This window comes from Mixophyes fleayi, chromosome 3 (genome assembly GCF_038048845.1).
Source record: "Mixophyes fleayi isolate aMixFle1 chromosome 3, aMixFle1.hap1, whole genome shotgun sequence".
Lineage (NCBI taxonomy): Eukaryota > Metazoa > Chordata > Amphibia > Anura > Limnodynastidae > Mixophyes > Mixophyes fleayi.
Window position 1 is genome coordinate 281578414 of NC_134404.1, and position 17019 is coordinate 281595432.

The window sequence follows — 17019 nt, forward strand, 5'->3', positions numbered from 1 at the left end:
TGAAAACTATATGTGAGGGGGCTATATCTGTGAAAACTATATGTGAGGGGGCTATATCTGTGAAAACTATATGTGAGGGGGCTATATCTGTGAAAACTATATGTGAGGGGGCTATATCTGTGAAAACTATATGTAAAAGGGGCTATATCAGTGAAAACTATATGTGAGGGGGCTATATCTGTGAAAACTATATGTGAGGGGGCTATGTCTGTGAAAACTATATGTAAAAGGGGCTATATCAGTGAAAACTATATGTGAGGAGGCTATATCTGTGAAAACTATATATGAGGAGGCTATATCTGTGAAAACTATATGTGAGGGGGCTATATCTGTGAAAACTATATGTGAGGGGGCTATATCTGTGAAAACTATATGTAAAAGGGGCTATATCTGTGAAAACTATATGTGAGGAGGCTATATCTGTAAAAACTATTTGTAAAAGGGGCTATATCAGTGAAAACTATATGTGAGGAGGCTATATCTGTGAAAACTATATGTGAGGGGGCTATATCTGTGAAATCTATATGTGAGGGGGCTATATCTGGGAAAACTATGTGAAGGGGCTACATCTAGAAAAACTATATGTGAGGGGGCTACAGCTTTTTTCCTGCATTGCTTTAGAAATGACCCACTGTGTATTAAGTCATCATATCTAGGTTTTCCTAAATGTTTCCCCAACCAAATTCCAAGGTCTAAATCCCGCCTACTTTTGTGTTGGCCCCACCTACATTTAAGTTGGCCCCGCCCACATGAGGCCACTTCAATAATTTTTTCCAGGGCCACTTTAAGTTCCCAATCCGCCCCTGGTTGGTTTGATACATTTTAAATTATATCTGTAATAACATCTGTAATGGTTACTTTCAGTAGCTGCAAGACTTCTTGAATATGTAGAAAAAAGTGTTACTAACATAATACCCTTTATTTGCTAACTGAAAAGTTGCAAGCTTTAAGGTGACTTAGGTCTCTTTGTCAGGCATAGTACAACACACAAACTGAAATGTAATGTATTTATTACTCAAAGACGGTGAAAAGTAAATAGTTAAAAAGTTGAAACATACTGTACATGCGAAAGGTAAAATATTTCATAGACATAGATGCCAGGACACTGATCAGTAATTCATTAAATTATTCACAAGTGAGCCAAAGAAGCAAATTAACAATTGATTTAGTATGAAGGTGTGGGATGAGGACCATTTCATCCTGGCAGTCTCTTTTGAAATGCTGGGTAATTTTAACTGTGGTTTGTTCCCAGTTGCTTGCAAAGTACTTTGGAATGCTTTGAGATAAGTCAAAGATAATGAGACTTCAAAAATATCTAAATGCATTGCTTACCACAATGTATATTCAAGATATGGTATTAAAGTTTATTAGTGCAATACTCTTTTTTATAATGCCATCCTTGCTGTACCACCAGACATGGTTTATGTTGTCTGTAGTAAAAAGAGGGAGAACGGTATAATTAAAGACATAAATAAGTACAAAAATGCATAGCTATCCTAAAAGTGATAAATTGTATAGGATTTCTAAATGATAAGAATTACCCTAATTAATTCAAATATATAATTATTAGATATTCATATTCTTGAGACATTCCATAATACATATGCTAAAATAAAAAGGGAAACTTAAACTTCACATTTAATATTGCAATACACATGTTTTTTCAACATTTAAATTTTCCTTTTAAAACCATCACGGTAATAGCAGCAGTTGCCCCAAAAGTTCCTTATCCTTTAATACTTGGTAGAGACTTTCCACTGTTGAAACAGACCCTCCAGGTGCAAGACACCTAGGTAATTGAATCACCGGCTGAAGGTCCAGAATTGATGGACAAGCTTCAAGATAAGGAAGAGGAAAAGTGTAATGTTCTGCTAAAAAATATGAAACGGACCGCTGTTTGGGAGAATAAAGCTCTGCCGTCTAAATGGATTGGGAAAAGACAAATGCAAGCTGCGCAAGTCCCAACGCAGAACCGGTTTCTGCCATCATTTGTTTTCGAGACTTCTGGTAAAGGTGCCATTCTTCCTACCAAGTACTCAGATTGTGACTTGTTTTGACTGAGAGTCTTTGGCCAAGACCAACTTGGTATATATATATATATATATATATATATATATATATATATATATATATATATATATATATATATATATGTATATATATATATATATATATATATATATATATATATATATATATATATAATGAAGAGAGTGCAGTGTTTTTAGCAAATTTCAAATATTTTGTAAGATAGGTTTAAAAGCTTTTCCTATACAGTGCACTGAAGAAACTGTTCTTATTAGTCCAATTTTGTGGACCATTAATTTTCCAACAAAGCCATAGTGGTAATGCACAGTGGGATGCTGTTACAGCCATTTGTACCTCATCTTGTAAGTTATTAAATAACAAGCATAGGTAAGGAGCAGGGTCAATGTTAAAATGTCTAAAATGTTTAAAATGACAGCAACATTATAGACCTGCATCATATGCCCAAACTCTTGAGCCAAGACCATTACGTAGCATTTCTCTGCCACCAGCCCCTTGTTGTCACTTCTTTGAGACCCAATTTTAAAATATTTAATTGTATCTAAACCCTCCACTTTGTATCTTGTCTAAAAAATGTTTTTAATACAATCAGAACAATAGTCACCAAGAAACATAACCAGCTATCCACAACCAGTATTGATTAGCTCACAATTATAAACATGTTTCTTGAAGGGAAACAGTTAATAATCCTGTCTTAGTGAGTCCCCTAATACAGAGTGTGAGTACCAGGATGGCAATATACTGAACACAAAACAGTACCTGGTAATATGGGAAGTGCCACGTGTAGGGTTGAGACAGAGCAATTATCAGATAATTCAGGACCGTTGCAGGCAGAACAGGCTCAAAACCAATAAATAGACTTGGGTCGATACAGGTGACAGACCATTCAGGGAAAACAATATAGGTCAGTAACACAAGATCAAATAAGAACCAGATCAGAATCAGAATCAGATTACAGGTAAACAAAGACAGGAACTGGAATACTGGAACAACAGAGAGTAGGAATATTCATTCAAGGTCCAGGTGAGCTATTTAGCAGTAGCACTGTACATAATACAGAAGGGAGAATAACAAAATGACAGTATATTAAGAACATTCCATCATTAAAGCACCTCTCAAGTCCATGGCTGCTAATGTATAATGCTTTATTGAGCCTTTATCCAGGGGCTGGCTGGCAGACGTTAGCTCGGGGGGGAAGCACATAGCACTGGCCCATAAGTAGCGGCCCATTCTTAAGGGGTGGTTTTCGGTAGAATATATATTCATCAATGTAAAAAGAGACTATTTTAGTGTTGCTTAAGCCAGCGATAGTTTATTATTATAAATGATAAATATTAAATAATGGAAACAAATAATACAACAACAAAAAAAATCATTTTATATTGCATATTTATTTTATATGTTCCTTCTGCTTTTTTTTTTTTTACACATACCTGGCTGATTATAATGGAGTAGTTACCTCTGATGAAACTGCCCAGTAGTAGGCGGAGAAACGCGTCAGGTGTGACGTAGACAAGCTTGGACACACCCTCTGGTCTGGACATCCGTCTAAACACGTGTTTTCTGAGTTCCAGTACATATGGAATAATGTAGCCATTTCATCTAACGGAGACATTGGATCTTCCATAAGTGACACAAGAGATCTATACCAGTAAGCGATATTTCAGATCCGGCAAGGTACCCCATTGTGGATATACAAGACTTTTAGCCGCGCTCTATGCGCTAGAAGCATGAGAGTTTCTTTGGATATAGGCTATCAATTTACAGCATTATACTCGTGTTTTCCATAGGAGGATCTGTTTTCCTTACATCATCGGTCTACCACACTCATTTCCCTATAGGGATATAAGAGATTTCCACATAAGCAAGCGGTGCTCTAGTTCCGGCAAGGTACTTCATTGTGGGCATACGAGACTTTCAGCTGTGTTCTATACGCTAGAAGCACAAGAGCTTCCTCGACTATATGCTATTTACCCACAGTAGTACATTCTGGTCATACATAGGAGGAACTGTTCTCTTTAAATTATCGGTTTACTTTACCTATTTCCCTTATAGGGATATGTGTTATTATCGCTACATATATGATCTATATATCTATGTCCTTATCTACTATATAAATGCCTAGTGTTGTGTGTGAAAAAACAAACAAACAAGCTGCAGCGCTACCTGCTGGGCAGAGTTATACACTGACCTATATATTTCTTGAAGGAGAAGTGACAGTTGGGAGTGGTTGGTGGTTGCCGGGGGTGACAGTGGGGAGTTTTTAACACCTTAAGTAGCTTGATGAAGGATGTGGCGATGAAGATGAAGGATGAGGTGATGGAGAAAAATGATGAGGTGGTGACATGTGGACAAAACCACGTTAAAAAAGGGCGCTTGCGTCGGGAAGTAACGCTCTTCCCCTGAGGAGGCCTGGGCTAGGCCCAAATGCATGACAAGAACCTTTTTACCACCTTAAGTAGCCTGATTTGACTAGAATGCATGAGTTTCATGCACGGGTTAAGTTGTGAGTATATATGTACCTACAGAGCTCTGTTAGGCATTTAAATGGTATACTATCCAGCTTGATCTACGGATTTATTATATCCAGTTTATATGTATTTACATATTTTATCTATGTGTTTTAATAATTTTGTGATTTTTATACATCAGCGCTGCTACTAATTTTTATGTTTTTTTGGTATTGATTATAATGGAGCATAAATCATATTATAGCAATTGATCATATAATAATGTTCTCTCACGGTATTGAACAAAGGGGCTGATTTAAAGCCCTTTTGCTTTAAAAATCTGGAGGTAAATGTATCAAACTGAGAGTTTTCTGGCGGGTTTGAAAAGTGGAGATGTTGCCTATAGCAACCAATCAGATTCTAACTATCATTTTGTAGAATGTACTAAATAAATGATAGCTAGAATCTGATTGGCTTTTCAAACCCGCTGGAAAACTCTCAGCTTGATACCATTTACCCCCTGATGTGTTTTCCAGGTAAAGAGCTTGTTTATGCTTCACCCTATATACTAATAGGGTTATTATTTGTTTATTTGTTTTAGATTTAACCGAAAACAAATAATATGAGGGGTGGTACTGGGTGGAAGAAGCAGAGCACTAGGTGTCAATCTGACACCCTGGCCCAGAGCTGGATTAAGGCTCTGGGAGGCCCGGGGTACTTTAGACAGGGGGGCCCCTATGATGTTACATGGTTTTCATTTTAGAAAATACACAGGCAAAACTGTGTGCACTACTCTTAGTTGCACGCAGCTCTGCCTTCACAAACAGTACAGTGTGAAGCAGAACATACCTTCCAACTGTCCTTGCAGTTGGACCAAATCCTGACTAAGCGAGAAAGTCACCCAAATTCAGGACAATTGGTAGACTGTCCTGCTGTCTCCTACCTGTTCTTGTCACTTTCGCTGCTTGTCTGGAACCTGGAATGTTGTGGGCCCTATTTGGAAATAAAAATGGGTACATTTAGAAAATTCCAACCAATAACAGTATTCACATTTGATAAATAGACCTGTTTCCCTCCAACTAGCCCTGACACTAAATTAAAAGTATTCCCATTTAATAAATAAACCCATTTGCCTCACTCCAAAATGCCACAGCAAAAAATTAAATAGCATTTACGTTTAATAAATATAGCCATTTCCCACAACCATCCCAGGCATTAAATAATTCATAATCACATTTAATAAATAGACCTAATTTTCCCCAAACAGCGCCACATTCAATTAATAGGTCCCAAACCACCCTAGCATTAAATTAAAGGTTCAATCACCCTATCTTAACTTCATAGGCCCCACTATTAAATTAAATTGCCCCATCACCCCACAAATAAAATAGCACCCATAATTAGCCCCCACCTACAATCCACCATTAAATTAAGATCTCCTTCCCTCACACATTATATTAATATATTGGCCCCCTCACATCCACACACACTTTATATTAATATACTGGCCCCCTCACACACATACTGTCACGAATGAGTATAGCGTACCTGCTATCGTTGGCACTACTCGAAGGAAGGCGCGGAGTCTAACGTGCCCCTGGTGTTCACCAGGGACCCCCGCAAGGAGGTATGGACTCAGCTGCAGGAAACACGCAGGTCGCGGTCCTTCCACAAGTCAGATAACGAGGCACAAGAGGAGTTGTCAGACAGGCTGGTTCGGCAACGGTGCGGGCAAGGCAGGTACACGAGGAGAATCCAAAGGGGTAGTGAGACAAGCCGGGTCGGTAGCGTTCTGGCAGCGTGGTACAAAAGGGAGATCCAAAAGGGTAGTCAAGGCAATCCGGGTCACAAGGGTCACAGGCAATACGGCAATAGTCTGGAGACAGGCAAAAGGTCAGGAGACAGACAATCACAGGAACTCTGGAACGCTGGAGGACAGGAAAGGACCTGAAACTCTGGCACAGGAGGTGGGATCCAGAGAGGCTTAAATAGTTCTGGTAGCCAATGAGCCTCAGCGCCTGTAGTGCTGTCATAATCCTAGCGCCGTAGCGCTTGTCATACACTAGCGTCGTAGCGCTACCTAGATGCAGCGTCCCGTTGCCTAGCAACGGGAATGCTTTCAAACCTTGTAGCCGGGCGGCTGAGCGGGGACGGAAGTGACGCGTCTGGTTGCCTAGCGCTATGGGGAAGAACAGGCGGCCGCCGAGCGGCGCCTGACACATACTTTATATTAATATACTGGCCCCTCACTCACACACACACATAAAATACTGGCCCCTCACTCACACACACACAATATACTGGCCCCTCACTGACACACAAAATATACTGGCCCCTCACTCACACACACAACATACTGGTCCCTCACTCACACACAAAATATACTGACCCCTCACTCACACACACAATACACTGGCCCCTCACTCACACACACAATACACTGGCCCCTCACTCACACACACAATGTACTGGCCCCTCACTCACACACACAATATACTGACCCCTCACTCACACACACAATATACTGACCCCTCACTCACACACAAAATTTACTGGCCCCTCACTCACACACAAAATATACTGGTCCCTCACTCACACACACAATATACTGACCCCTCACTCACACACACAATATACTGGCCCCTCACTCACACACAAAATATAATGGCCCCTCACTCACACACAAAATATAATGGCCCCTCACTCACACACACAATATACTGACCCCTCACTCACACACACAATATACTGACACCTCACTCACACAAACAATATACTGACCCCTCACTCACACACAAAATATACTGGCCCCTCACTCAGACACAAAATTTACTGGCCTCTCACTCACACACACAATATACTGACCCCTCACTCACACACACAATATACTGGCCCCTCACTCACACACAAAATATAATGGCCCCTCACTCACACACAAAATATAATGGCCCCTCACTCAAACACACAATATACTGACCCCTCACTCACACACACAATATACTGGCCCCTCACTCACACACAAAATATAATGGCCCCTCACTCACACACAAAATATAATGGCCCCATACTCACATATACAATATGCTGCCACACACACACATATACAATATGCTGCCACTCACACATATACAATATGCTGCCACACACACACACACACACAGAATATGCTGACACATATGTGTGTCAGCATATTGTATATGTGTGTGTGTGGCAGCATATTGTATATGTATACAATATGCTGCCACACACACACATATACAATATGCTGACACACATACACACACACACACATATACAATATGCTGACACACACAAACACACATATACAATATGCTGACACACACACACATATACAATATGCTGACACACATATGTGTCAGCATATTCTGTGTGTGTGTGTGTGTGTGTGTGTGTGGCAGCATATTGTATATGTGTGTGTGTGGCAGCATATTGTACACATATACAATATGCTGCCACACACACACACACACACACACAGAATATGCTGACACATATGTGTGTCAGCATATTGTATATGTGTGTGTGTGGCAGCATATTGTATATGTATACAATATGCTGCCACACACACACATATACAATATGCTGACACACATACACACACACATATACAATATGCTGACACACACAAACACACATATACAATATGCTGACACACACATATACAATATCCTGACACACACAAACACACATATACAATATGCTGATACATATACAATATGCTAACAAATATACATTTTGCTGACACACATACACACACACATATGCAATATGCTGACACACACACACACACACAATTAATATACCACCCCCGCACTTACCTTGTTCCATCCGCACTGCGCACTCTGCAGTCTTCTGACATGGGACGGCACCTATCACATGGTGCGTGTCCTATGTGACAGCAATAGCCGGCCAAACCATGGGTGGGAGAGAGGAAGGGGAGGGAGGAAGGGAGGGAGTTCGGTCGGATCTGCAGGCCAACGAGAAGGTGACTGATCCCGGAGGAGGAGTCAGCCACCCAGGCCCGGCTCTCCCATTAGGCAACCTTAGGCAGTTGCCTAGGGCGCCGGGACCTGCAGGGCACCACTGACTAGATTTTCTAATCTAGTCAGCGGTTTGGGACATAAGTGCAGAGGCGGAGGAGCGCCTTTTGTATTATAATTATTTTTTTTTCTAAAGGGCTACCCATGCTGTATCTTTGATTTGAAAACTATGGTGGATAAAATAATTATTTTATTGACACCTCATGCTCTATATTTGACTTGCTGCAAGTCAAATATAGAGCATGAGGTGCCAATAAAATAATCATTGTATCCACCATAGTTTTTAAATCAAAGATACAGCATGAGGTGGTAAATAATAGTAATTTTTCTCCCAAATACCTTGCAAATGAAATATAGAGTATGACGTGGCAAATAGTAATTTTTCTATGGTATAAAAATCACTATTGCCATGTCATACTCTATATTTCATTTGCAAGGTATTTGGGAGAAAAATTACTATTATTTAGCACTATTTGACTTGCTGCAAGTCAAAAATAGAGCATAAGGTGCCAATAAAATAGTAATTTTCTCCCCCATACTTTGCAAGTCAAATATAGAGCATGAGGTGACAAATAGTCATTTTTCTACCGTATAAAAATGACTATTTGCCACCTCATGCTCTATATTTGATTTTCAAACTATGGTGGAGAAAACGACTATTTGGCACCTCATGCTCTATATTTGACTTACAAACTATGGTGTAGAAATTGTACCCCATAAGTGATGCAGAGGGGGGTGCAGTGGTGTGATGAAGGAACATATGTGTGATGAAGGGACATGTTAGGGCCGTCCATTGCCTTTAACAAATGCATAATTCATAGGCTTATTGTGTCAAGTTTTTTTCCCCGAAATCTAACACCTGGATACCTCCCCTCTAGAAATCCTATGTCTGCAGTGGAGTCTGGACAGCGTTCTGCATCAAACATCACGGCATCTGGACCGCTGGGGGAGGTAAGGCTAATTTATTTTATTTTAAAACACAAATGCACACAGTCGAGTAGGTAAGCGTTTGTGAGGCGGCAGGTATTTGGCGTGTTCGCGAGGGGGGGGGGCGGTATCTTGAAATTTTGCCTAGGGCGCTGAGAACCCTAGCACCGGCCCTGCAGCCACCAAGTAAGTTAAATTAGGCATCGCGCCGGCCCAAAATATTTTTACATTCTCACAGAATGATGTGTTTTAGTCTAATCTAAGCAGCACAATACTATTAAAGCATATGTTTTCAGGTTTCAGAGGCTTTGTTGCCAGGGGAGGGATTTTGTTGTCTATATTTGAGTAATTTGGTTAATAGTAAATAATTCCTTGGTGAAAATTTTCATAGAACAATGTTATTTGATAGTATAAGGTAAAAAGTGTATACTTCTTGGTCAAAAAGATGTGTCACAGACATAACCAATTTTGAAATATACAAAAATGGTTATGAAGCCATGGTGTTGATGTTCTAGAATCTAGATGCTTGTTTAGTGTGCTGGAGCTCATTTCACTATCAAAGGCATTGACATTTATGAGATCTTTGAGATAAATCCATTTACTTCAATGTCACCGAATAGAGCAAGAAACATTCAGGAAACTGTGATATATTTTTCAGGGTAAAATTGTAATTGTACTCTTAATACACTAGCTCAACTAAATGAAATAAAACTTACAACACAGATTAAGTTTCTTATGTTCAAGATCACTTCTACTATGAAAACATTTATTGAACATTCAGTCAACCCTTTGTGACTATGTATTGCAGTGGGCAAAAATGTTGTAGAATTGTGTCCAGCTATAGTCATTCAAAAGCTACAATTTCTGAGGTGGTTTAACGCCAAACAGTTGTTATATGACCTTGTATGACCTTGGAAAAATAGAGCATAGCTAAAACATGTGTGATTGCTTTTTTACAATTTACTTTGATAGGTGGTGTATTGTAAAGTGATTTTACTAATCAGTTGAAAGCTGATCATAAAGTTCAAAAGAAAAATAACTCAACTCATTTATTATAAAAGAGTGCCTTTTTACTTTTACAGTCTAGATCTGATATTTTCCACCAGTAAATCATACAGGGAAGAGATACATACTGTGTCAAATCCTCTTGTTTGTCCATTAAAGAATAATAATGCCTTGGCTACAAAAAAAAAATGTGAACATGCGGTTCAATACAGATCTAGCTGCATCTGTGTGGGACACTACTTTTCTTTTGTTTTCTAAGTGAATATTTTGGCATTGATACAATACATATAAAGCATGCATACCACCACTGCCACCAAGTTGTCTAGAATGCCCTCCCAGCGTCCATGACTGGGTCTTTCAGGTATGGATTTACACACGATTCCAGCGCTCAATCATTTTCGCACCTATCATACAGGTTATAGATGTGCTGAATTGCCCACAAACAGCGCTCACACACCCACGTACACTCGGTTCTGTTACAACCTGTAGAATATGGGCAATGGGACCCCAATATACTGTCCCACACTAGCACACATTGCTCCTTGTTACACACTGGTTAGCAATGTCTGCGTCAGCAATCAAAGGATTCCCATCTCAGGACTCTGTTACACGAATGTACACGCTGGCCCACGTTAGGCTTGTTAGTCACATGCATTAACAATTCCCATGCCAGCATTCCAAGGGTTCACGTAGTCAAGCAATGCTCTTCGTAAAAGGCTACTGGATTAGTAGAGTGTGCAGAACAGGAACTTATTGAATTCTAGATTTAATATACAAAGGTACAATGCATTTGCATATGGTAACATACAGAGAACTATTGATCTACCAATAGCAAAGGCATACTAGTTATTAAAACAAGTGGACTGTACTTTCAGAGCATTAACTTATGTATAGTAATCTGTGTACCGGGGACAGGCAGTAGTGATGGACAGTCCTACAATTGGATTGAGACCCCATTAGATGACGATATCTTGGAAGTGGTCTCCTCTGTTAAAGCCACTTTGTCACCTTTCCCCTCCTACAGGGGTTGGTCTTCAGGGAAGGCCTTTGACACAGTATCGCAACCCCAATGTGCATCTTCCCTGCTTACTCCCCAATGATAAACTGTAACATATCTTTTCTGGGGAGAATCATGCAAACCCAATTTTATCATTAATATAGCCAATACGAATTTACCTGCCTACAGTTATTGAGCATATAGGTCAAGTGGATGAGTTGAGCTGATACACATTTCCTCTCATTTCCTGCGAGACAGACAGCATGCTTCGAAGTATGGTATGCCCTTCCTTCTCCTAGTTATGAATATGGGTTTGATCACTAGTTATGTTGATTAGAAGTGGAATTTTGGGGCTGGAATTTTTATTTAAATTTTATATAACATTTTTATATAAATTTAGCAAGCCATCATGTGACTGGTTTCTTATAGTCTCGTCAGGTGCCAATGACCATTCCAGTACCAGGACCTAATTTTGCTCAGTTCCCATATGTGTGACTTTTATCTTGTAGTCATTGGGTCTGCAGTCCAGTATTTCTAGCCTCACATTTACACCTTCAATGAGGTTGTTAACCCTGTGAGATCGGGCTTTGCTTGAAGTCATTGGCATTGACCCTAGTCAGCGCATTGGATTCACTTGATATACAGTAGTTGCAATGCAGTTCTTTATGATTATGCTTTGTTCACTACAGTTATATTGTTTGATGCACGGTATTTACACTGCAGTTCTTTATGGCTATGCTTTATTCACTACAGTCATTTTATGGGTTAATCCTTTTACTAGGGATTCCCCCCTCCCCCTCCGTTTTCACTACACCTCTCGGCAGTAGGCACAACACGTATGAGTGTTTCAGGCTGCTTTTGTGATGCTGTACTTCAGGGCTTTTAGGGTGAGCAAATTGATTGCTTCTTCCAGGTCCAGTGCAGCCTTGGGTATGCTTGCATACCCAAGGCTGGAGCAAGTACTATTAGTAGCATGTAGTACTTGCTCCTTCCTTGGTTAATTGAAAGGTATGGAAGTATAAATCGAACCAGCTGGGTAGTGAGCGCTGGGTCAAGTTAGCCCCCAGGGTTGGTTTCTCGGTTTGCCCGACTGTAATGGCCCAGGAATTTGCTGGCCTCCGGCTGCGGCCCTATGGTTGGTACATGGTGATGGTACGCCCCTCACCAGGTGCCGATTCTCTGTGGTATTCAAGTGCACATTGGTTGTGCTGGGCTTGGACAGTTCTCAATTCAGCACACATTCCTTTCGAATTGATGGTACGTCTGTGTAGTATATTTAGGAGTTAGGCAGATGGACATCTAATACATACAGGTGCTAGGTGCTGCTTTCTCTTCTTCCTTGAATTCTCTCCTTGCCTTTACTCTCTCTGCTATGGTGACACAAGGTTTCAGTTGCTTGTTGCTTTTGGGGGCAGGACACAAAGGGTTTTGTCCATTTTTTCCTTTAACACGTGGGCCTGATTGGCACTTCGCACCACAAGGTTTTATGGTTTTACCTTTGCCTGTGTCTTCCACTCTGACTTTGTTTCCTCTTTTGTCTTTATGTGCATGTGCTGTTTTTTCTCCTCCTGTGGACCAGCGCTACTGGTGCTACTCAGTTGTGTGATGTTTGTTTTTCTACATTTTGTCCTATGGTGCATTCTATGCTGGACGCCCACAGTCACTCTATTTCAATTTGCGTTTTCTGGGGTTTCTCTGTCCGAAGTCCCTGCTCCTACCCCTATTTAATTATGCAGCTGTTTATGTCTGCTACCGCTTGTTGGCTTCTATCCTGCCCTAGAGACCACCAGACCCCACTGCAGATCTAGGTGTTGGGCTACTCATATGTCCACTGGCTGTGTGCATTGGGCAACTAGGAACACCTTTTTAACTCTTAATGGGTGCCCCATATATTGGTACTTCCTTTTGGGGGGAATGATTTTGGCTACTGTAAATCTGTACTGTAAATCTGCACTGTAAATCTGTGGACTTGATTTTGCTGATTCAATCCTCTGCTGCTCCAATGCAGTGCCTAGTGGGGGTCTGGTGGTCCATTCCTGAGGGGCGCGCATTGGAAGAGATTAGGAAGAAGGTCAATTCGGTGGTGTCACTATGCACGTGCTGTTTAGGTGTCTTGTGGTTTGAGCACCCGGCTATAAGATTCCAGAGTTCCTTCCTCTATAGACGGGAAGGGGATCACCTGAATGAATAGGGCATGGCTTTTTTTTATAGGGGGCATTTATAGGAGTTTAATAGAGGTAGGTGTAGGTATTGTGGTGGTCCTGAGGATCCAAGTGTGGCCGGAAAATGCAAAGCAGTCAGCAGCCAATGGTTGGGGGCGCACTTTGACGGTAGTGGGCACTCTAAACCTGCATCCATTTAATGAGTCGCCTATAGTCTCAGTACAAGAACCTTAATCAAAAGTAAAAACGAGGAACTGAAAAGCACCCTAATGTTCACTAGAGGGACACGTATATAAGAATTATTAAATATATAAAACAGTTTCTTATTGGCATAAATACTCTCCCATTCCTGTCCTCATGTAGTTCACTTATTAGAGGATAATCAATAAATCACCAGAATGTAAATCTCTTCCGTAGAAACACAGCTGATTCATAAACATCCACTTCTCCTCATTATTAGTTCTTATACGGAAATTCCTCTTACCGCTATCTCCGTGTTCCACACCTGATTCTAAGCTGGCACGTTCATAACAATCACCACCACCACTGTCTTGGAATGAAGCGAGTATCCTCCCTGTGAACCAATCAGAGGGGTCGTCCGGACATCACTCAACAGCAAGACATTTCCTCTGGGAGCACAATGTTAATCCTTAGGGTCTTGTCGCTTCAAAAACATCCAACTGTAGACTGTTGTTCGTCACTGTGGATTAATTGTCTGCCCCAAACATTGAAATACATGGGACACAATCATCCCCACAGAAAATCAGCCATAAATAATACTGCTCACAAAATAGTTGATTCTTGCTGCAGCAGAATTATGTATTTGGTATCTCTTGCCATCAATTATCAGACTTTCAAACCAAAAGGCCGACTACTTCACTTACACAGCAATCGGCTACATGAGGCCAGGAATGGAATAGTATTTATGCCAATACGAAACTGTTTTATATATTTAAAAATTCTTATATACTTGTCCCTCTAGTGAACATTAGAGCCCTTGTCAGTTCCTCATTTTTACTTTTACTTGATATACTTTCCGTGGAGCATTGTGGTGTGTTCTCAGTGGGGTAGCTACAGGGCCGGATTAAACCGAGATCTAACTGGGCTAGAGCTTAGGGGCCTCGGGCATCTGGGGGGCCCTTGAAAGTGCTTGTTTCTTTGTTGTTTTTTTCTTTAGAGCTACTCAACTGTAGCTCGACCGGCGGCATTATTAATTGGGTCTGGGGCGTCCCCGCCCCAGGCTCCAACTGTCAGCTGGTCAAGGAGAATGGCAGGCAGCTAACAGCAAGAAGAAAAAGTATACCTTGCAAATAAGGCCATCCTATGATATCATAATCATAAACATGCTTCCTCATTAGCCGTTAATAATAGGGCTTTTGGAGCTTTGATAAATCTGCCTGTTAGTTCATGCAAAATGGTCACTGTGCAAAAGGGATTTTGAGCTTGTTGAATAGAATCCATAATGCATCAAATGTTTACTATTCAGTCTCTCAGCAAAAATTAAATAAAATCAGAAGGTTGTTCTTGCTTGCCATCATCAGGTTCAGTTATGTGACGATTGTGCATCTGTTTGTCCACGTCATTTCTGATCGGCAGCCACCAAAACATCATCTTCAGCAGAAGAGAATGAGGAAAGGGGTGAAGGGGGGGCAAAGTGGAAGTAGAAGGGGGGAGGCAGAAGAAGGATCAGGGTAACAGAAAAAGTGAATAGTGTCAGAAATAGGTCACTGTTGTCTGCACGGACTTCAGCAAAGCAGCAACACCACCTAGGCAACTTAAAATGAGGCCTCATGACCGTAATAGCACCCACAGCATGAGCATGTCTCAAGTCATCGTTGGGTAGGGGATGGGATCCTCAAGCACTGGGGTCCACTGGTGACTTCCCTAGTATCCAGTAGGCCAGTCTGACCCTGCCTTGACCAATTTCAACAAGTGGACAAAATCTAATATTTTCATGTAAGACATCCTCAACATACAGTATCTTTTCTTAGACAGAAATATAAACCCGAGAGTATTATTACAGATATTATACCTTTATAATTAGTTTTCATTATGCAACCAATTAAAACTTGATTTTGCCATTCGCCGGGATATTTTTCCAGGCAGTTTATTCTTTGTAATCATTATATGCACAAAACAAACTAATTAAACCTTTTGACTCTAGAGAGGTGTTAGAGCAGGTTTCTCTAATACAAATTGTGTACCTTTGGAATCCTTAATGCCAGACTTTGGTAACACCCTAACATCTTATGTAATAATACAGAGGTGAGATGCCACCTCTGCAACAATGTGTATGCATTCTGCCCGATAGAAACACAAAAAGAATTAGATGTCACTTTTTGTTATGGATAGTTGTCACCAAATCCACGTCTAAGTTGTTTAAATGAGAATAAGAGCTAGACATCAGATGACTGGAAGAATGAACGGTATCACAACAATACTCAAAAAGCTCATATGCCCAACAGGACCTATATTTAGATACAAGTAGATTTCAGGGGAAAAAATGTGTAAATTACTCACAAACGTAATTCAAATTCCAACAAACAGTGATGCTGTATTCTTCTATCGATTCACCAGGTGTCTTTGGATTTTTAAACACCAAGTAGATTGTATTCTCTGCAGCTTCCCTTTCACATTACCCGATGTCCAATGGGTTTAATTGTATCTAAAACAAAACAAGAGCAGGGGGAACTTCCATGGCGAACATTTCTTTACCTTTATTAAAATAAAATTTATGAAATGCACCGGAAATAATGAACAAGCCACAGCCACGGGGCTGTAAGCTATGACTGTCTTCCCACAACAGCATTTATTAGCTTAAGAGTGTACTGCCAATATAGATTTTAGATAGAGAAATGATCTAGCACAATGGATGTGTGAATGAAGTTGTGTGATTGAGATTGGTAATGCTGCACAAGTGAAAAGCATAAGGAAAAGCTTTCATTGTGACACAATCCTGCTTACTCTCTGATAGCAAATCTGTATATATCAGAATATAAAATGCTCAATTTAAGGGTCATTTAAATATGAACACTTATCAGCAGGAACAATGCACATCAAGGCACTTCCTCCCTGTCTGATTTTCCCATACCATTAGAGGCTAATTCATTGTAAGCACTGTAAAGTATAGGAAGATATTTCTGGATCCATATTTACTGGATAATAACAGGGAGATCAGCTGACATAAAGAGACTCCATTGAGTTAAGTGCTATCGCTTTTTATTAACATAGCAATAGTCAGCTGGGCACAGAATAGGAGTAACTAATAAGTAAAAATAACAGCAACACTAATTAAGATTATTGTAAAAATAAAGATAAGAGAACTAGCAGCGGGGACGTGGTTTGGTAGTGAAACACTGCCTTCTTACCAG

General features: G+C 40.4%; 1 non-coding gene across 1 annotated transcript; it reads left to right on the forward strand.

Moving 5' to 3' along the window:
- Positions 1-7876: 7876 nt before the first annotated feature.
- LOC142147670 (small nucleolar RNA SNORA23) lies at positions 7877-8122 on the forward strand. Its single transcript, XR_012690782.1, has one exon. It is a non-coding gene; the product is annotated as a small nucleolar RNA SNORA23 (small nucleolar RNA).
- Positions 8123-17019: the final 8897 nt, after the last annotated feature.